Below are 22,464 nucleotides of genomic sequence, written 5' to 3'. Positions count from 1 at the left end.
TCCCTATTTTACCCTCCACATTTTTGTTCTCCATTTTTTAATGTGTGGAATTATATGCCAGTATCAATAGCAATGGCCTACTACTATATATACTGCGCACAACTGAAATGCACCACAGGTATGGATGGATAGTATACTTGACGACACAGAGGTAGGTAGAGCAGTGGCCTACTGTACCGTACTGCTATATATTATATACTGGTGGTCTGCAAACTGTGCAAAACTGAAATGCACCACAGGTATGGATGGATAGTATACTTGACGACACAGAGGTAGGTAGAGCAGTGGCCTACTGTACCGTACTGCTATATATTATATACTGGTGGTCAGCAAACTGTGCAAAACTGAAATGCACCACAGGTATGGATGGATAGTATACTTGACGACACAGAGGTTGGTAGAGCAGTGGCCTACTGTACCGTACTGCTATATATTATATACTGGTGGTCAGCAAAATTCTGCACTGTCCTCCTACTATATACTACAATGCAGCACAGATATGGAGCGTTTTTCAGGCAGAGAAAGTATAATACTGGTGGTCACTGGTCAGCAAAACTCTGCACTGTACTCCTCCTATATAATACTGCTGGTTCCCAGTCCCCACAATAAAGCAGTGTGAGCACAGATATATGCAGCACACTGAGCACAGATATGGAGCGTTTTTCAGGCAGAGAACGATAATACTGGTGGTCACTGGTCAGCAATACTCTGTACTGTACTCCTCCTATATAATACTGCTGGTCCCCACAATAAAGCAGTGTGAGCACATATATGCAGCACACTGAGCACAGATATGGAGCGTTTTTCAGGCAGAGAACGTATAATACTGGTGGTCACTGGTCAGCAAAACTCTGCACTGTACTCCTCCTATATAATACTGCTGGTCCCCAGTCCCCACAATAAAGCAGTGTGGCACAAATATATGCAGCACACTGAGCACAGATATGGAGCGTTTTTCAGGCAGAGAACGTATAATACTGGTGGTCACTGGTCAGCAAAACTCTGCACTGTACTTCTCCTATAATACTGCTGGTCCCTAGAATAAAGATATTTGCAGCCCCCTGAAACAAAATGAAAGGACGCCAGCCACGTCCTCTCACTATCATTTCCAATGCACGAGTGAAAAATGGCGGCGACGCGTGGCTCCTTATATAGAATCCGAATCTCGCGAGAATCCGACAGCGGGATGATGACATTCGGGCGCGCTCAGGTTAACCGAGCCATACGGGAGAATCCGAGTCTGCCTCGGACCCGTGTAAAATGGGTGAAGTTCGGGGGGGTTCGGATTCCGAGGAACCGAACCCGCTCATCACTAGTTTGGAGGTATTTCCATAAAAATGAAGCACTAAAAAATGTGGTTTCATGTGCAAAATGCCAACCATAGACATGGCCACACCCCCAGGGATTGTGACCAAACCCACTATTACACATTTACTCCCTCATTGGCTGATGTAAGGAGGTATGGTATTATAATAGGCCATTCATTCTTGTGCTACTACATTGACACTATTTCATCTTAGATGAAATAGTTATACTGAATTTTATAATATATGTTATACTAAAATTTATGACACACAGGAATCCAAATGATAGATTTGTAGTGTAAAAAATCATTGGTAAAACAGCTAAACATGGCCTCTCTACCTTCAGGTCAAAATGCAATGAAAAATCCAGATAGACAATGAAATGCTTATTGTTTTGCCTTTTGTTTATTCCTAAAGTATGACAGTAGATTATGTAAAAAAAATATAAGGCGATAGGAAATCATGTGATCACCCAATGAAGTGTGATGTCATTATAAAGGTGATAAATTGCCTTGTGATGTTTCAAATGTCAACATGTACAGTGGTGCTTAAAAGTTTGTGAACCCTTCAGAATTTTCTATATTTCTGCTGAAATTTGTGCTAAAACTATCTCAGAACACAATTCCTAAAAATAGGTAAAGAGTTCAAAATCAAACAAAATCAAACAAATGATTAGACATGCTCATTTTTTTATTTAGGAAAATGATCCAATATCACATATCTGTAAATGTCAATAGTATGTGAATCTTTGCTTTCAGTATCTGTATGACCTCCTTGTGCAACAATAACTGCATGTAAATGTTTTTTTTGTAATTGTTGATTAGTCTTGAACATTGGCTTGGAGGAATTTTACCCCATTACTCCTTACAAAACAGCTTCAATTCTGTTATATTGGTGGGTTTCCTTCCATGAACTGCTCGCTTCAGGTCCTTCCACAACATTTCATGTGGATTAAGGTCAGGACTTTGACTTGGTCATTCCAAAACTTTACATGTATTCTTTAACCTTTATGTGGTCAAATGACTTGTGAGCTTTGCATCGTTATCTTGCTGCATGACCCATATTCTCTTGAGATGCAGCTCATGGACAGATGTCCTGACATTTTCCTTTAGAAAATTTTGGTATAATCCAGAATTTGTTGTCCCATCAATGATGGCACGTTGTCCTGGGCCAGATGCAGCAAAACAGGCCCAAACCATGATACCACCACTACCACCACCGTGTTTCACAGATAGTATGAGGTTTTTAGTGCAAAATATGCTTATTGAAAAACAGCGAAAAAACAATGACAATATCAATACAACCATTGCGCAATCAAAAGTAATGAAAATAATTATCTCAACGCATCTATGGGCCTGAGCAGCTCCCTACAGACCATAACTGATAACAAGAGAGCAGTTTAACAACATACTACAAAAGTCCAAATATATGAAGAGGAGCAGATCAATATTCAGACATGTCATGATGATACTGTAAGCATAAATTTAAAAAAATAAAAAGGGAAGAAAAAAAAAGGGAAGAAGAAGAGGCAAGAGATATGGAAAAAAAGAGGGGAAGAAGAAGAAGAGAAAGAAGAAGAAAAAGAGAATGAAAATCACCCGATCCAAAGCGAGAGTCAACTGCCTATGACACCACAGGAGTAACACATTCATGTGAAAAAGCGTCTAATAGGACACAGACTGAAGGCAAGGGTGATCCTGAATGTTGGGGAGTCTTTAAAATGTAGCCATCTAACCCATGTGTCTCTGAAGGATGAATAACCCCTATCGTCATATATCATTATATCATCTAAATCCATATAGAAATCTACTCTATTCAGCCAATCCCTAACTGTTGGAGGAGAGGAAGATCGCCAATGGACAGGAATCACTGACTTAGCAGCATTGTTGAGGTGACACAGCAAGGAATGTTTATAACTTGAGACGGATTTAGACGAGCAATAAAACAACCAAAACAGGGGATCGGTAGGCACTTCCTCTCCCGTTATTTCAGCAGAGAGCGAAAGTACCTCCTTCCAGTAGGGTTGGAGCGAGGGGCATAGCCACCAGATATGGAGAGGGTTCCCTGGTCCGTTAGAGCAGTGCCAACATGTATTAGGGACCCCAAAACCCATCTTAGAGAGGGTGTCTGGACATCTGTACCACCGAGAAATCAGTTTATATTGAGTCTCCACCACTAATGTACTGGGAGAGCAGGCATGGGCTAATTTAAATATTTTTACCCAAGCATCTTCCCCTACCTCCTGACCAAGCTCTCTATCTCATGTCTTAGGGAATTGGGGGAGAGTTAGGGCGGAGTCCGCCAGTAACATGTTGTATATCAAGGAAATAGAGTGGGACGGAGAGGACGGGTCATCGCAGAGACGTTCGAACGGTGTAAGGGCTAGGAATTGCTTCCTAGGAAAACCCTGAGATAACAAGAAATGTCATACTTGTAAATAACGCCAAAAGTCTCTGGGCAATAAATTCAATTTTTCCCGTAATTCCGAGAAGGGGACGATCTCCCCCCTGCTCACCAGCTGTCCGACCCTACAGAGTCTCGAGTCATACCAAGTTTGAAAGGTCCGCGCGTCAGTGCCAGGAGTAAATCGGTTGTTAAATAAAAAGGACAAATAAGAGGAGGTCAAAGAGGAAATAGAAGGGGATTTTCTAATAGCTTTCCAACAAGCTAAGGTGGGTCCGGCAAGAGGCGTCGAGAGAACATGGTTCTCAATCTGTACCCATTGTTTCGATGGCTCAGCTCTGGACCACAGCAGAATCCTTTGTAAATGACAGGCTCGGTGGTATCCTTGAACATCGGGCAGGGGAAGGCCACCTCTATCTCTCTGCCTGACCATTATACTAAATCTCAAAAGGGGTCTCTTACCGCCCCAGATGAATTCTCTAAATAACAAGTGGATGTCACGGAACCACTTGGAAGGGATTTTAATCGGTAAAGTATGTGATAGATATAGGATTTTCGGGAGAGAGTTAATCTTAAGAATACCCAGCCTGCCAAGCCAAGAGAATGATCTAGAATTCCAGGACTGAAGGTCTGCACGTAGTCTAGTTAGTAGCGGGGTAAAATTAAAATCGAAAAGGCGTGAAAGATCTTTGGTAAGAGTAATCCCTAAGTATTTCAATTGGGAGTTATGCCAGGCAAAGGGAAATGCGGCTTTCAGTCCTGAAGCCATAGCAGGTGGGGCAGTAAGGGTTAGGGCTACCGATTTGGAATAATTTACTTTGAAATTAGAGAGGTCACCAAAAATCTTAAACTCATCCACCAAATTAGGCAGGGAGACAGTAGGATTCGTGATTGTGGCTATTAAGTCAGCGGCAAAGAGGGCAAGTTTATATTCGGTGGCCTGCAGTCTGATCCCAGAGATGTTCGGGTTATGCCTAATCGCCCTAGCTAGGACCTCCATACAGAGGACGAAAATCAGAGGGGACAGGGGGCACCCCTGCCTAGTCCCATTGTTAATATTGAACGAACCCGACAGGGAACCATTAATCATGATTCTAGCCGAAGGAAAGGCATAGAGGGCCAAGATGCGATGTAGGCAGGTCGGACCCAGTCCTATGTGTCTCAGCATCCCGCCCATAAAACCCCAGTCAATTCTATAGAAGGCCTTTTCTGTGTCAGTGGACAGGAGAATCACTGGCGAGCCCATCGAAGAAACGTGGTGAATAAGAGCTATGATCTTAGAAGTATTATCCTTCGCCTCTCGACCTGGGACAAACCCCACTTGGTCATTGTGGATAAGAGAGGGCAAGAGGGATTTTAGCCTATTCGCAAGAAGCTTGGCGAAGAGTTTAACGTCGACATTGAGAAGGGATATAGGCCGATAGCTGGGACACAGGGAGGGATACTTACCACCTTTAGGAATGACCGTAATATGGGCCTCGAGGGATTGCCTAGAAAAAGGGTTAGTATATGAGACTGTGTTGCAGGCTTTCAGAAGAAGCGGAGTTAATTTGTCTCTGAAAGCTATATAGTAAGTGATGGTGAAGCCATCGGGGCCAGGACTCTTTCCAGAGGGGGGTGGATTTGATGGCATCATCGAGCTCTTGGAGAGTAAAGGGCTTTTCTAGGTCCTCAATGGCATCCCCCGTGAGTTTAGGGAAACCAATCTTCATAAGATAAGTGTCCACGGCACAGGGCCTGTCGATAGCAGCAGGATAGGATTCAGGAGAGGGGAGATTATATAGAGAGGAGTAATACAGGTCGAGTATCCCATATCCAAATATTCCGAAATACGGAATATTCTGAAATACAGACTTTTTTGAGTGAGAGAGATAGTAAAACCTTTGTTTTTTGATGGCTCAATGTACACAAACTTTGTTTAATACACAAAGTTATTAATAATATTGTATTAAATGACCTTCAGGCTGTGTGTATAAGGTGTATATGTAACATAAATGCATTCTGTGCTTAGATTTAGGTCCCATCACCATGATATCTCTTTATGGTATGTAATTATTCCAAAATACGGAAAAATCCGATATCCAAAATACCTCTGGTCCCAAGCATTTTGGATAAGGGATACTCAACCTGTACGAACAAAATGTCTCTGCAATCTTATCCGTGTCATGGAAAATATGGCCTTGTGCATCCTTTATGGAGGGGATAAACGAGAGCGCTCTCTGGGAACTTAAAGCCCTGGCAAGCATTTTGCCCGGTTTGTTGCCCCAGCGGTAATATCGATTGCGACACCTCCGAAAGGAAAATTTAACTTTATCCAAGAGTAGTTTATTAAGGGACGAACGGACTGCGACCAACTCGACATAAGTGTCAGGAGAGAGAGAGGCCTTATGGGAAGTTTATAGGAGTTCAATACGCCATAAAAGGCCCTCAATTTGGCCTAAGTGTTGTTTCCTTAAATAGGAGCCCAGTTGGATACATTTTCCCCGTAGCACACATTTATGGGCCTCCCAGATCGTCAGGTTAGAAACCTCAGGAGACACATTGCATGCAATATACATATCAATGGCGTCCTCAAGTTGGGCTTTACAATATGGGTCATGCAGTAATGATTTGTTGAGACTCCAAGGACGACGCTGGGTGAGAGGGGGTCCTATGGAAAGGTCCAGTCTAACCGGGGCGTGGTCTGACCACGTCATCTGGCCAATGGAAGCAGCGCAAACCAAGGGAAGGTGTCTATGATCAAGCAGGATATAATCTAGCCTAGAATAGGAGTGGTGAGGAGTCGTGTAGTATGTAAAATCCCGAACCAAAGGGTGAAGTATACGCCAATCGTCAGACAGCTGGTGAATATGGAGCAAGCACCTCACCCTCCTAGACAAATGGTGAGGGACCACCGGGGACTTCGAGGAAGTATCTAGATTGTGATCGAGAGCCCAGTTAAAATCCCCACCTACTATCAGGATCCCCTGTTTGAGCGAATCAACTCTGTCCAGAATATTTTCGAGAAAAGCTGGTTGGCCTTGGTTGGGAGCATAGATATTAACAATCGTAAAAGTTGTATTAAAAATTGAGCATATAAGTAAAAGGCATCTCCCCTCCTCCAACCGGTGTACCGTAACATCGGTAAGGGGTATGTGTTTGGCAAAAAGGATGGCCACTCATTTAGACTTCGACTGGGAATAATTACAATAATACGAAGTAGGGAAAAGCCTGTTCCTAAACTGTGGGAGCAGAGGGGGAATGTCGGAAGTGAGTCTCCTGAACGAGGACAATATCAGCCTTCTCAGCATGAAATGAATGAAGAGCTCCCGCCCTCTTCTCAGGGACATTCAGACCCCGAGCATTTACGGAGATTATCCTAAGTGTAGAAGCCATATGTAGAAGTAGGGAAATGACACCAATGAATGCCCACTTTGATCCAGGTGAAGAGAGAAAGAAGAGAAGGAGGGTGATAAGAAGAAGAGAAGAGAAAAAATAAAAACATCAGAGAACAAAAGAGAAAATAAGCAGCACAACAAAATAAGGTGAACAGTAGAATACCGCATCCGGACAAGAAAGGAACCATAGGGGTACCTCTGTCTCGTGAAAACCATGGCGGTAAGGGGTGTACTAGGGGGCCGCGGCCCCACCATCCTATAGGATAATCATTTCAAATATATTGTAAGAAACTACGACAACCGGTGTTCTTGGTACAGAATTAAAACAATAACAATATCATTTTAGGTCTTTTCAGGATAAGAAGTGAAAAAGTGAAACATTGAAGCACAGGGGAAGAAAAAAAATGAGGACAGAGTATGACAGGCATTCCCAACCACGGTCCTCAAGGCACACTAACAGTGCAGGTTTTAGTGATATCCAGGCTTCAGCACAGGTGACTTAATTAGTAGCTCAGTTATTTTGATTTAACCATCTGTGCTGCAGCCTGGATATCACTAAAACCTGCACTGTTGGTGTGCCTTGAGGACCGTGGTTGGGAATGCCTGGAGTATGAGCTGTATGCACGGAAAGAAACACGTAATAACAGGGCTCTAGATGTGGAGGCAGACTAACACTAAACGGCTATAACACGGTAGAAGTATCCGAGAATACAATACAGCCGATGTCCAACGCTACGTGAAGCTAAAAAGGAAAAGAAAAAACAAACCAAAAAACAAAACATGGAGATATGACAATGTATAGCATAAATCGTGAGGTTTGCAATACATAGAACATGTAACAAAACAATCAGGTAAGCCTCATGAGGGTCAGTCCGCAAACCCTATAGGGGAGACTAATGAGATCTGATCCTAGAGAAGTACACCGACCATATTACCGTCAGGTGGCATCCAATGTTTTGAGAGGGACTCCATCCTTGGATTTCCGTTTAGGGTGTTGGACCTGATGCCATCTCTCCCTCCTGGCTGGGTTAGCTGAGGTCACGGTAGGGAGGACAAAAGCTTGCCAATCAGGAAGGGAAATATTTTCTAGGCCTAAAGCAGAGCAAAAGCCAGGCAAATCCGCTGGGGACTGGAGAGAGAAGAGCTTATCAGCATGGGACACTTGTAAGGCGAATGGGAAACCCTATCTGTACTTCAGGTCACGCTTGCGCATTGCCTCCGTCAAAGGCTTCAACAACCTCCGCTGCTGGAGCGTACGCCAGGAGAGGTCTTGGAAAATTTGGATCCGGGTACCATTGAAGTCGACTCCCTCCAAATCACGCACCTTGCGAAGAATCTCCTCCTTCTGTGAGAAATAGTGGAGCCTGCAGATGACGTCTTTTGGGCTGTCATAAGCTGGCCCTTTCGGTCTGAGGGCTCTATGGACCCGGTCGAATTCAATAGAATTTTCGGGATCCAGGCCTAGAATTTCTCCAAATATTTTGTTAAGGGCGCCAATAAGGCCGGATGAATGGACAGCTTCAGGAAGGCCCTGTACTCTAATATTATTCTGAAGGCCTCCGTTGTCCAGGTCATCTAATTTATTCTGCATCAATCTCATGTCCGACCCTTGTTGGGAGACCACGTCACGAAGATGAAGTAGTTGGTCCTCCACCAAATCTTTCTCCTCCTCGAGAGAGACAATTATAGCTCCCAGATGTTTTATATCAGATTGCACTGATGAGATCTGGGTCTGAAAGGAATCCTGTAGGCGGCATTCAAGCGCTTGCATGTCTTGTTTAGAAGGAAGGGAGCGGACGTGCATCATAATTTCTCCAATCTCACCTCGTAGTTGGGACATTTGAGCTTGCAGATCACCAGACGGGGGAGAAAGGGCCCTTGTGGGCGGACCTTTAGAATTATCAGGCATAGCAGAAGGGTCAGCGACCGGCGGTGGAGATAAGTAGGACCAGAGATTCGATTGGTAAGTATTACTACGTGTAGATCGGGCGGACTTTCCCTGTTGATTTTTCTTGCCTCTGGCCATCAGAAGAGCGAAAAGACCATTTCAAAGGACAACACCATTGTCTAGAAGGATGACGGGGGATACATTCCCCTGGTAGTGAAACAGCATAGCTAGTCGGGAGCTCTCACATCATGACAAAAGCATAGGGCGATTGAGCACAGGTCACAAAAAAATGTTTTTGAATTGAAAAAAACAAAAGCAGACAATTAATTACCCTTGATAGCGGGTGCGAGAAAATATGTATAATATTTTTCTCCTAAATGCTGTCCTCATTGGTGGTGCACCCAGAGCCAGAAAGTACATTGACTAACAAGGGAGAGAGAGAAGGCTCTTGTGTGGGCGCACTCTATACAGGAAAGAAAGTTCCTATGATGTATGAGAAATAACAGAGAATGTTAAAACATAACTTTTATTAGTAATAATGAAAACACATATTACCCATCTAAACGATCCAAAAAATAAAGATTAAAGAGAAAAATTTTAAAATGTTCTGGTCTCTTCATATAGAGAATGATTGGAAAGGTTTGTAGACACAAAATTGTCATACAACCTGTTCCCCTGACCAGTACAGATAACTGTATTGATAGGACCAAGGAGTGGTAAAGGTGTTCATATATAAATCTTCAACTATAATCACTTAAATTAAGTAGATATATAGTTGTTTGGCGGTCACCAGACTCTAGCACCTGAATCATTCGATAAATATCATGATTGTAAGTAGAAAAAACACATTGATCTGCATTGAACATCCACTGGCTGGATAAGAGAATATAGAAAGGAATAGTGGTGATACTGCTGTTGGCGTGTTCTTCTCACACAGAGAGGAAAAAATACCTGATCTATTACACCAGGTATTCACAGGTAGTCTCCTTTCCTGATACTAATCCGGCCCAACGCTGTTTAGCTTCCAAGATCGGACGAGATCGGGCGATGGCAGCGTGGTATGATAGTAGAGAATAGTATGATCAGTACGCCAATGAGAGTGCACCTATATACGAGAAAAGTATCAGTAGGAAATGATAGAGAGAAGCTAGAAAGAGGAGAAAGAAAAAAAAGATAAGTAAGATTAGGTGGATCTGCTTTCCACGTTAGGCACGGTCAACAGCACCCACTTTCGTGGCTCTGTGCTCCGTGAATCGAGGATGAGAGTCCACGAGACAGATAAGGCAAAGAATTTAGTTCAAAATTGATATGTCTCAATAATTAGGGTAAAAATGCAATAGAATAATGCAAAAAGTATTGTGTATATATATATATATATATATACTCTGTGGCTGCAATCAGGCTCACAGAGTGATCACCTCAGTGAGCACATATAATGGACAATAGAGCTAAGTACTGTTTTTGAAGATCCCAAAGGGATATGTAGGTTGTCACAGAGTACATTGGTATCACAAAGAAGAATATAGGAAATAGATAAACATTGGTACAGGGGCGGAACTACTGGCGGGGCAGGCAGTGCATTGCACTGGGGCCCCGCCGCACTCAAGGGCCCACAGCCGCCGGCCGGCATTACATGAATGAGTCACTCACAATGACTCATTGTATGTCATGCCGCAGCCGCACACCAGCGCTCCCGTGACCCGCCCGTCATAAGGAACGATTCTGGCCACCCGCACACGAAGGAGGGAGGAGGGTCCGTCCCTCCCTCCCTCATATACAAACAGGTCACAGTCTCTCAGTGAAGGAGGGAGCCGCAGCAGCGCTTTGTTACTGGTGGAGGCGCTGCTGCTGCTGCTCCTCTGCTTCACTATAGGCTGTCTCTGAGAACAGCCTATAGGGAAGCAGAGGGGCAGCAGCAGCAGCGCCTCCACCAGTAACACAGCGCTGCTGCGGCTCCCTCCTTCACCTCCCTCCTTCTTCTCTACTGCCCGGGAAGCTGCACCGAGGAGCCTGAGCCAACAGAGAGGGTAAGTATAATTCTTCTTTCTTTCTTTCTTTCTTTCTTTCTTTCTTTCTTTCTTTCTTTCTTTCTTTCTTTCTTTCTTTCTTTCTTTCTTTCTTTCTTTCTTTCTTTCTTTCTTTCTTTCTTTCTTTCTTTCTTTCTTTTTCTTTTTTTATTTGTTGGGACTGCCTGCCGCAATGTGTAAAAAGGGGGGAATGCCTGCCGCTATGTATAAAAATGGGGAATCTGCCTGCCGCAATGTGTAAAAATGGGGAATCTGCCTGCCGCAATGTAAAAATGGGGAATCTGCCTGCCGCAATGTGTAAAAATGGGGAATCTGCCTGCCGCTATGTATAAAAATGGGGAATCTGCCTGCCGCTATGTATAAAAATGGGGAATCTGCCTGCCGCTATGTGTAAAAAGGTAGAATCTGCCTGCCGTAATGTGTAAAAAGGGCACGCTATCTGCCGTTATGTGTAAAAGTGTATGGTGTCTGCCGTAATGTGTAAAATGGGGACGCTGTCTGCCGTAATGTGTAAAATGGGGACGCTGTCTGCCGTAATGTGTAAAAAGTGCACGCTGTCTGCCGCTATGTGTAACGAGGGCACGCTGTCTGTCGCTATGTGTAACGAGGGCACGCTGTCTGCCATTGTGTAAAAAGTGCACGCTGTCTGCCGCTATGTGTAACGAGGGCACGCTGTCTGCCGCTATGTGTAACGAGGGCACGCTGTCTGCCATTGTGTAAAAAGTGTATGCTGTCTGCCGCTATGTGTAACGAGGGCACGCTGTCTGCCGTTATGTGTAAAAAGTGCACACTGTCTGCCGTTATGTGTAAAAAGGGGAATCTGTTCGCTGTAAGGAGTAAAAGGGTCTCTACCTGGTGTAGTGGTGCTACTGTGCGGTGTAATTTGAAGAATGGAGACTACTGTGCACCGTTTTATGAATTGGTATTATTTTGTGGACAGACCCCTTCCCCACGAAGCCACGCCACTATGTATTTTTGCGCGTGCCTACGGCGCGCACTGCCCATGGGGTGGACTTGGATGGGATGGGGGGGGGGGCCCAAAGCATTTTGTTGGACCTGGGCCCACCGCTTGCTTGTTCCGCCACTGCATTGGTATGTATATTACATGCACATACAAGACTTCTTGACAATACTAAGGCAGTGTTAACAGGTTAACAACTCGGCAGGATATATCGGATAATTATTAGAACAGAAAAAATATGTCATAGATGTCAAATCTACCGTAGGGAGAATGAAAAGACAGCTTATCTGTTGATTTAAAATAAAAATGACAGATAATATCTGTCAGATGCCATAAAACAAAATAATATATGAAAAAGCAAGAAAATAGAGATATGCTGGCCACTGTTGGAGTTGTAGCCCATATAAGAGAGCAGGACTCACATACAAATAGAATACTAAGCTCTAATCAGCAATGGATACATATGCATTCATAAGCTGCCTGTGTATGATATTGCTGCCTGTGTACCACAGAGCAGTGAAGGCTTACGATACCCCAACCAGTGAGCAGGAGGATGAGTCAGTGCCTAGTCAGGTGCAAGGAGCTGGCGCCATGCGGTCACTCCATGTGCGGACCCCCATATGGAAGACGCGTTTCGCCCGCTAGGGCTTGTTCACTTCCGGAAGCCTTCACTGCTCTGTGGTACACTGGCAGCAATATCATACACAGGCAGCTTATGAATGCATATGTATTCATTGCTGATTAGAGCTTAGTATTCTATTTGTATGTGAGTCCTGCTCTCTTATATGGACTACAACTCCAACAGTGGCCAGCATATCTCTATTTTCTTGCTTTTTCATATATTATTTTGTTTTATGGCATCTGACAGATATTATCTGTCATTTTTATTTTAAATCAACAGATAAGCTGTCTTTTCATTCTCCCTACGGTAGATTTGAAATCTATGACATATTTTTTCTATTCTAATAATTATCCGATATATCCTGCCGAGTTGTTAACCTGTTAACACTGCCTTAGTATTGTCAAGAAGTCTTGTATGTGCATGTAATATACATACCAATGTTTATCTATTTCCTATATTCTTCTTTGTGATACCAATGTACTCTGTGACAACCTACATTTCCCTTTGGGATCTTCAAAAACAGTACTTAGCTCTATTGTCCATTATATGTGCTCACTGAGGTGATCACTCTGTGAGCCTGATTGCAGCCACAGAGTATATATATACACAATACTTTTTGCATTATTCTATTGCATTTTTACCCTAGTTATTGAGACATCAATTTTGAACTAAATTCTTTGCCTTATCTGTCTCGTGGACTCTCATCCTCGATTCACGGAGCACAGAGCCACGAAAGTGGGTGCTGTTGACCGTGCCTAACGTGGAAAGCAGATCCACCTAATCTTACTTATCTTTTTTTTCTTTCTCCTCTTTCTAGCTTCTCTCTATCATTTCCTACTGATACTTTTCTCGTATATAGGTGCACTCTCATTGGCGTACTGATCATACTATTCTCTACTATCATACCACGCTGCCATCGCCCGATCTCGTCCGATCTTGGAAGCTAAACAGCGTTGGGCCGGGTTAGTATCAGGAAAGGAGACTACCTGTGAATACCTGGTGTTGTAGATCAGGATTTTTTTCCTCTCTGTGTGAGAAGAACATGCCAACAGCAGTATCACCACTATTCCTTTCTATATTCTCTTATCCAGCCAGTGGATGTTCAATGCAGATCAATGTGTTTTTTCTACTTACAATCATGATATTTATCGAATGATTCAGGTGCTAGAGTCTGATGACCGCCAAACAACTATATATCTACTTAATTTAAGTGATTATAGTTGAAGATTTATATATGAACGCCTTTACCACTCCTCGGTCCTATCAATACAGTTATCTGTACTGGTCAGGGGAACAGGTGGTATGACAATTTTGTGTCTACAAACCTTTCCAATCATTCTCTATATGAAGAGACCAGAACATTTTAAAATTTTTCTCTTTAATCTTTATTTTTTGGATCGTTTAGATGGGTAATATGTGTTTTTCATTATTACTAATAAAAGTTAAGTTTTAACATCCTCTGTTATTTCTCATACATCATAGGAACTTTCTTTCCTGTATAGAGTGCGCCCACACAAGAGCCTTCTCTCTCGCCCTGGTTTGCTCTCACATCATGTCAGAGATCACAGGGAGAGACGACTGAGACAGTGTAGCTGATCAAGGTCTCAGGTAGTGCAAACGGAGAAACAGTACACAACAAAAGTCACATAAAATAAAATCCCCTGCAAAATCACTGAGGAGTGTGTGTGTCGAAATATACTGTATATGGAGGTGAGCAGTGTGGAGGCTGTAGCACACAAAGAAAGGTCAGCCTCAGCTGACACAGAGCAGAGGGAGCCACTAACCACAGCTTAGGAGGGTGTCTCTGGGAGTCCCTGCATTCAGCAGCCCGGGGCAGGAGAAAAAGAAAAAGAAAGCCCTCACTACTAGTCCTCTAGGAGCAGGCTCCAGCAGCAGGGAGATCAGCAGGCCAGCGGATCAGCAAGCCCGGGGGAGGGGGGCCGCCACAGGGGGCTCCGGCCGTCAGCTGCCTCAGCCAGATGAGAGGAGAGACGGGGCACGCACTGCAGGGCCCAGCGGAGGGGGATGTCCAGCCGCCTCACGCCGTCTATGGGAGGATCAGGAAAGGAACCGCTGCGGGCAGCGCTGGGTCCCCGGCAGACAGAGGCTACCCAGCGGTGAGATCAGCTGCGGCAACGACTTCCGGATCAGGCCCGCCAGCAACTCGAGTCCCCGGCTGCCAGCAGTGAGGAAGGCCGCAACCCGCAGGGCCGTACGGAGCGACCCCTGGATCCGCAACCAAACCTCAGGTACAGGCAGCGAGGCACCCTGTGTCAGGGGCGGTGGGCCCACACTAACAGACCGCTGGCAATGAGGGATAAAAGCTGCCAAAGCAGGAGCCCTATTCAATATGAGGTTTTTATGCTGGAATGCAGTGTTCTAATTTCTCCAAACATAACACTTCTCATTTAAATCAAAAACTCTATTTTGGATTCATCTGTCCACAAACCATTGTTCCAATAGCCTTCTGGCATGTCTAGGTGGTCTTATTTTTTGATAGCAGAAGCTTTCTCCTTGCAATCCTGCCATGCACATCATTCTTGTTCAGTGTTCTTCTGATGGTGGACTCATGAACATTAACATTAGCTAATCTTAGAAAGGCCGTCAGTTGCTTAGAGGTTACCGTGGGTTCCTTTGTGACCTTGCAAGCTATTAGACACCTTGCTCTTGGTGTGATCTTTATTGGCCGACCAATCCTGGGGAGGGTAATAATGGTCTGGAATTTCCTACATTTGTACACAATCTGTCTGACATTGTTCATAGGTGAAGTCGAAATTCTTTAGAGATGGTTGATGTGATGATCCTCAGATGGTCCTCAGTAATCTCCTTTATTCTTGGCATGATACACTTCCGCAAACATGTGTTGAGAACATCAGACTTTGATAGATCCATGGGGGTCATTCCGAGTTGTTCGCTCGGTAATTTTTTTCGCATCGCAGCGATTTTCCGCTTAGTGCGCATGCGCAATGTCCGCACTGCGACTGCGCCAAGTAAATTTACTATGCAGTTAGGAATTTTACTCACGGTTTTTTTTTCGTTCTGGTGATCGTAATGTGATTGACAGGAAGTGGGTGTTTCTGGGCGGAAACAGGCCGTTTTATGGGTGTGTGCGAAAAAACGCTACCGTTTCTGGGAAAAACGCGGGAGTGGCTGGAGAAACGGAGGAGTGTCTGGGCGAACGCTGGGTGTGTTTGTGACGTCAAACCAGGAACGACAAGCACTGAACTGATCGCAGATGCCGAGTAAGTCTGGAGCTACTCAGAAACTGCTAAGAGGTGTGTGGTCGCAATTTTGAGAATCTTTCGTTCGCAATTTTAAGAAGCTAAGATTCACTCCCAGTAGGCGGCGGCTTAGCGTGTGTAAAGCTGCTAAAAGCAGCTTGCGAGCGAACAACTCGGAATGAGGGCCCATGTTCTTTTAAAAAGACAGGTTGCGCACTCACACCTGATTGTCATCCCATAGACTGAAAATATCTGAATCTAATTTCATCTTCAAAATATCTGCTAAGCCCAAAGGTTCACATACTTTTGACACTCACAGATATGTGATATTGGATAATTTTCCTCATTAAAAAAATAAGCACGTCTATTTTTTTGTCTCATTTGATTGATTTGGTTCTCTTTTTATCTACTTTTAGGACTTGTGAAAATCTGAGTAGTTTTATGCCAAATTTTAGCAGAAATATAGAAAATTCTGAAGGGTTCACAAACTTTCAAGCACCACTGTATTTCGACATTCATCGCAGGATGTAATGTCCCATAAGAGGGAATAGCATGTTTAATAAGTGCATGGTCACAGGCAGTGGATTAGAAAAGTACAGTAGTTGTTACTTTGAAAAAATACCTGAAAGTTGGATGTATACAATCATGTGTCACTTGTGTGCATTGGTAGTTCAGCCAAAGAGTCATCTCATCATAATGTACTATAAACATTCAATGGTAACTAGGGTGGGACAGGTGAGGCACCCAGTGGCGTAACTAGAAATTTTTCTCCCCCAAGCCAAAAAATTCTTCGGCGCCCCCCCCCCCCCATAATTGGCACTAGTAAAGCGCCGCCAAAAGGGTGTGTGGCTTAGTTGAAATGGGCGTGGCTTCGCGTAAAGGGGCGTGGCATTGCAGGAAAAGACTACCTTATACCCCAGTTTTGCAACCTGCACGCCCAGACGTTAGCCACCACAGCAAAGAAAAATAATCCTGATTCATGCCCCTTACATTATTTGTCATTTTTCCTCCATATACTAATGCCCAGTATACATTATTCCACATACTGCAATGGCCTTAGCCATTATGCCACACACAATAATGCACATGACACAATATGCACACACTGTAATGCCCCCGACACATTATGCCACACACCGTAATGCATGTGACACATTATGACAGGAATCGCAATGCCCGTTATACATTATGCTACACACTGCAATGCCCCTGATACATTATAGCACATACAATGTCTGTGACACAGTATGACACACACCACAATGATCCTGAGACATTATACCACATACCACAATGCCCGTGATATAGTATACAACACACCGTAATGCCTGACACATTATGACACACACCGCAATGTCCGTGATACATTATGCCACACACCGTAATGCCCATTACACATTAAGTTCTACAGTAAGGCTTCTAATTACTTTTAAATTACCTGCTCGTTGCCAGGGGTTTCATGCTCTTGGTTCCATGCACGGTGCCAGGGGTTTTCATGCTCAGGGTGTCATGCTCGTTGCCAGGGGTTTCATGCACTGGGTGTCATGCTCGTTGCCAGCGGTTTCATGCTCTTGGTTCCATGCACGGTGCCAGGGGTTTTCATGCTCAGGGTGTCATGCTCGTTGCCAGGGGTTTCATGCACTGGGTGTTGTCAAAGTCAGAAAAATATCTCTATACACACTGCCATATTTGCACCTCATTCTGGTCCGCGCTGCGCATGCGTGCGCTCTCCCGTGCGTGCGCATACTCACAGTCGCGGGCACCCGCAGGCGCACGGTATGCGTATTTACGGTAGAGTTTATGTGATCGTAGCGTGCGACTCAATCGTTACATATTTTCAGTAATAATGTATTTTGTAGATCATGGTCCCTTTGATAGATTCTGAAAGTTTAGTTAATATAGCATGTTCCTGAACAGAGAGATCCCTCTTTGTATTGTACGAAGGGTCTAACAGGGGTCATACAGTGGTGTTTGGTACCCATCGGAAGAGTATTTAAATAGCAATATTCCGGTGTTGGTTTGGAGCGGATTAATCGCTCATGCGAATAGTTATGGACATAAGAAGTTTATGTCCATTTACTATTATTTGTTCTTATTTAGTCATGCGGCGGGAAACTCAGTATCCCACCCACCTGAACAGTTGGAAGCAGTCACAGCCCACCTGTATGAATCAACCTATGACCTTTTGTTATAATGCGAAGCCGAATTCCTGTGTCCAATGAACAATGAGATTGTAGGGACCATTGAATTGTATTGTGTGTGGGGCATAAATAGGCAAGCCGATCACATCCAGCTCACTCTTCAACGGTTATCATTGCTGAAAATCGGGAGCTGGATGTCCAGAGGCGCATGCGATCGTTTCCTTTGTGCGTAAGTGTTTCTCCGCAACTATATTGATCTTCTTGTTATTGTGGGCCAATCTCTCTCTCTCCTCCTCTTTCTCTCTTATTTTCCCTTAAATAGTAATTGTTTTATATTTCCTGTGTAGTTATCTGGTTAGGTAGTCAATGTTATATTGTAGTGTATGATTTGTATTTGTATTAATTCTTTTGCAAGTATATCATTCAAAATATATATTTTAGGCGTTGGACCCTGAGCACGGTATCTGTGTGTTTCTTATAGTATTAAGTATTCTCAGAGCGTCGGTGACGCTCGAACAGCTTTAAAGGTAATAAGGTTATACTGTGTTGCATTTATACTCTAACATTACACTAAGGTTTCACTGCACAATACACTGTTTATGGTTTAGATACAAAGGTTTAATATAGTGAGCGTCAGCGCCGCTGGTGATCTCCCCGTGGTCCCGAACGTCCGCTACGCTATAGCGAATCATTACGTTAGTCATCAGCCAATAACGTGCCTGCCTGTGATCTCTTGGCTGTGAGTGAACGTGACGCTTGAGCGTCTCGATCACGGCAAAGCGATTGTTACGCAACTAGCGTACCCTTACGGTACTTCATACGTAGATAGCGTACAGTGTTCTTAGACCTCATAAAGGGTATTATATACGATAAATTTTTAGCTTTATCAATTGCGGGCTCGTCCTGTCCTTCACATATCTACACTAGGTAATTTCAGCAGACATTATCCAGCAGCAAAGGGCGGGAGATCATATTCCTCGTAGTGCTGTTTGGATAAGCGTCTGCTTCTCTTAGTAAAGGGTGCTGAAGGAATCCGGGAACCGGAGGTAAGAACAAAACAATAGTCTTTTTAAAACTGTTTATTTTTTTTTTCTGTCTTGCGTACACACGCACGCACATATATATCTGCATTTCTTTTTCATTTGTGTATTTTCGTATATCACTCTTCTGTTTGCCAGTTTTATAGTTGATAAACGTGCTAAGAAAGATTTGTCACTATTTTATAGTTTAAGAGTAAAGGTAACATAGTTAAAGGATAGACAAACACACAGTTTTGCCTGGGAGATAAGGCGAAGTCAGTGTGGTGTGCGGTAGATGATCAAGGATCATCTACATTGATAAACGTATAAATTGTGTTACGGTGGATCTTTGCTTTGCGTACACGTGTCTCTAACAAAAGACTGAGACTTGCGTACGCAATCCAAGGGCCGACGCACGCAGCGTATATTACGCAACGGAGCGTACGGGTACGCCCACGTAACTCAAATCACAAGTTTTTTTTCTCTCCTCTCAACGCGATAAGTAGCGCCACGCGGTAAATAACGCCAGGTGATAAATTGCGCAAATCTATTTTTTTTTTACATTCCAAATTTAAATTAACAGATCCTTCTCCTAATTGGTAACACATCTGGTCTAAAGAAAAATTTCTGCGCAGAAATAGAAATAGAAACAAAAGTGTACATGTGGTGAGTGAGTGTTTGCAATTATACAATTTTGAGGTTGAACCACAAGAAAAGTATCGAGTTCTCGTGAAGGTACATACATGTAAGTGACGTGCATGGTGGCTAGGGAGGCATCTCTGGTTAAACATAAAATTTTTTTTTGAGCATTAGAGTGTAGCAGACCAGGAGGTCATACTGTAACAGACCAGGAGGTCGCATAACAGACCAGGAGGTCCAGGTACAGCAGACAAGGAAGTCCGCTATAGAGACAAGTAGCACAACACCAAGAAGGGTTGGTGCGGAACCCATATAGGCCATTAAGCTCTGGCTGAAGGAATTCGCAGCCGAAATTTTCGATTCCACTGGTCGCTCCACACATAAGATTAGTTGCTTATGTGCTGAACGATTGTACCGCACGTAATTGTGTGCATTAGTAAACCTGACCGGTACTATTTGTGTACGAAGGTCATAAACGCTATTTGTACATTTTAACGTGATTTGTGTAATTTTTTTTATTTTAAGGGAAGTTCGCTGGTCACTCAGGAACTATCCAACAACCGATACTTGCTGGGGAACGCGCCCCAGTAAATAAAGGTTCACAGGGGCCCTAGGTTGGGTACAACAGCTCTGGATACAGTGATTGTGTTACTGGCCAACGTGGGCGAGAAGTGAGTGGAGTACTCGGTAAACTTCACCGCCAGCCTGCCCCGGACAACTTGGTTTTTGTAAGGGTTCGCTGAAGAAAAGCAACACCTGCAAGTTATGGGGGCCAGTTGTTCAGGTAGAGGGCGATCAACCTCGGTTCGGGTTGATTTAGTAAACCGACCAATAGGGTCGGCCAGGTATGTAATGTGTGAAAAATACGGTTCACACACAGAGGTTTTATGTGATGAATGGGAAAGAATGACTGTACATGACGGGGAGAAATTCCCAAGAATAGGTAGCTTTAGCCCAGAAGTGTTACTAAATCTAAGGAGAAGGATAGGTCTTATTGAACCAGCAAAGAGACGGATCAAACATTATGACTGTTTAAAGTTATGGCAACAGGAAAGTGAAATGCAAAAAGAGCTAACTGACATACCTGACTCTCATCTTGGGAGGAGAGATGTGGCAATGGAGAGGATTATGGTTGCGGAGAAAGGCACAATGTTGAACAATAAAAACGCACTTAGCAACTGTAGTATAGATGATAAGAATAAGTGTAATAAACATAACGATGATAATTGTAATGCTGTTAAATGTACAACTATTAACCCGTGCAAGTTGCACCCCATGTCAAACTTCCCTCAGGAATACGAGCAAGAAAGTGAACTCAACACGATGTCGGCACCACTTCCAGCAGCCATCACACAAGACATCCAGGTGGACGCGACCAAATCGGTAAAGGCAATAATCAAACCCCCTAACGGAGGGTCAGGTGAGGTCGTGTCCACAGGTACGTACAATGTTTTATATCACGCACAAACAAATGTACCCCATATTGTAAGACCAAAACAAGGTGATGTAATTGAGTTTAGTCCTGTCAGGGTGATCACAGTCCCCAATGGGAAGACTGACGATCAGGGAACCATTCCCGTCCAGGACAGTGCAATGCGCTGTCCCTGGTCCCGGACCGAATTGAGATCAATTATGTCCGAATTTCCTGATCCAAGGAAAAATCTAGTCGCATGTCAAAGGTTCATTAAAGAACTAGGAAACTCAACAGAACCCACCAACAAAGATTGGCGGACAGTGCTGAGGGCATGTTTGCCCTCCAGTGTTGACCCTGCAAAATTTATTACTGATTGTCAATTAGACACAGAAGTACCTCAAACGGAGGAACACAATCAGGAATGTATTAAGCAGATAAACCAACAGTTGGAAGTATATTTCCCTGCCGTTGTCAAGTGGAATGAAATCTTCTCCATAAGACAAAACGAAGGGGAAAGTATTTCCAATTATTTCAATCGAGCACTGCAAGTAATGGCTAGGAACACTGGGATCACAGACATCAAAACATGCGCACAGCATAGAGAAATAGCGGTTAAGGTATTAATGAATGGTTTAAAGGAGGTATTGAGAACAAGGGTACAGACCACCAACCCTAACTGGAGAAATATCTCAGTGGCCGCATTAAGAGAGGCCGCTATTGATATTGATTGAAATATCACCAGATACAGAGAGTCACAAAGTGATAAATTAATGGCCGCAAGTATACAGGCCCTAACCACAAGACCACTCCAGCATAAGCCCCAAACCCCTGCGAGAAATTCAAATGTGGAAGTCTGTTACAATTGCCAGAAGGAAGGTCATTTTGCAAGAGATTGTAGATCAGGAAGTAGACAAAAGTCACATCAGCCCCCTAGACAACGACATAATCATAATATCCAAGAAATCAGGGAAGCACAGGGAAAACGGTTGATGGCGATGAGCATCCGAGCGTTTGAGGAGGCATCAAATCAACCAAGACCTCAGGTCATTGACACTTGGAGGAAACCCAGGGTTTGTTATCATTGTAGAAGAGAAGGGCATTATGCCAGCGACTGTAATAACCCACATAAAGTCAGACCCCCTAGACCAAGAAATGAGAAAACACACACCATTATAAACAGGGGTCATATAGGAAGAATTTTGAGCCACACCCATAATGTGCAATCAAGAAAGGTGATCATTAGGACTGATGGTAAGCCTGAGGTTATAGTTAATAAATTGGGAGGTCATTCCCTGAAGACACAGGAATGACCGGGTGAAACGTTGTAAATGTATCTGTGAAATGTTTCTTTTTCTCTCTCCCCATCTCTGACGATTATTGGTAGGATTCAAACATTACATATATACTCGGTCTTTGCAGAAGTCTACCAAACCCCAGCATGACCTATC

The 22,464-nt window shown here is 43.7% G+C and overlaps 1 protein-coding gene and 2 pseudogenes across 4 annotated transcripts in view; 2 read left to right on the top strand and 1 right to left on the bottom strand.

The window, feature by feature from the left end:
• STING1 (stimulator of interferon response cGAMP interactor 1) overlaps positions 1 to 22,464 on the top strand; it is a 232,997-nt gene that overhangs the window by 50,034 nt on the left and 160,499 nt on the right. The window lies entirely within an intron of this gene.
• LOC134939051 (5S ribosomal RNA) lies at positions 9,926 to 10,044 on the bottom strand (annotated as a pseudogene).
• On the top strand, positions 13,475 to 13,593 carry LOC134938239 (5S ribosomal RNA; annotated as a pseudogene).

This window comes from Pseudophryne corroboree, chromosome 6, assembly GCF_028390025.1.
Source record: "Pseudophryne corroboree isolate aPseCor3 chromosome 6, aPseCor3.hap2, whole genome shotgun sequence".
NCBI lineage: Eukaryota > Metazoa > Chordata > Amphibia > Anura > Myobatrachidae > Pseudophryne > Pseudophryne corroboree.
The sequence above is the reverse complement of the archived record's forward strand: the minus strand, read 5'-3'. Positions and strand labels throughout refer to the sequence as shown.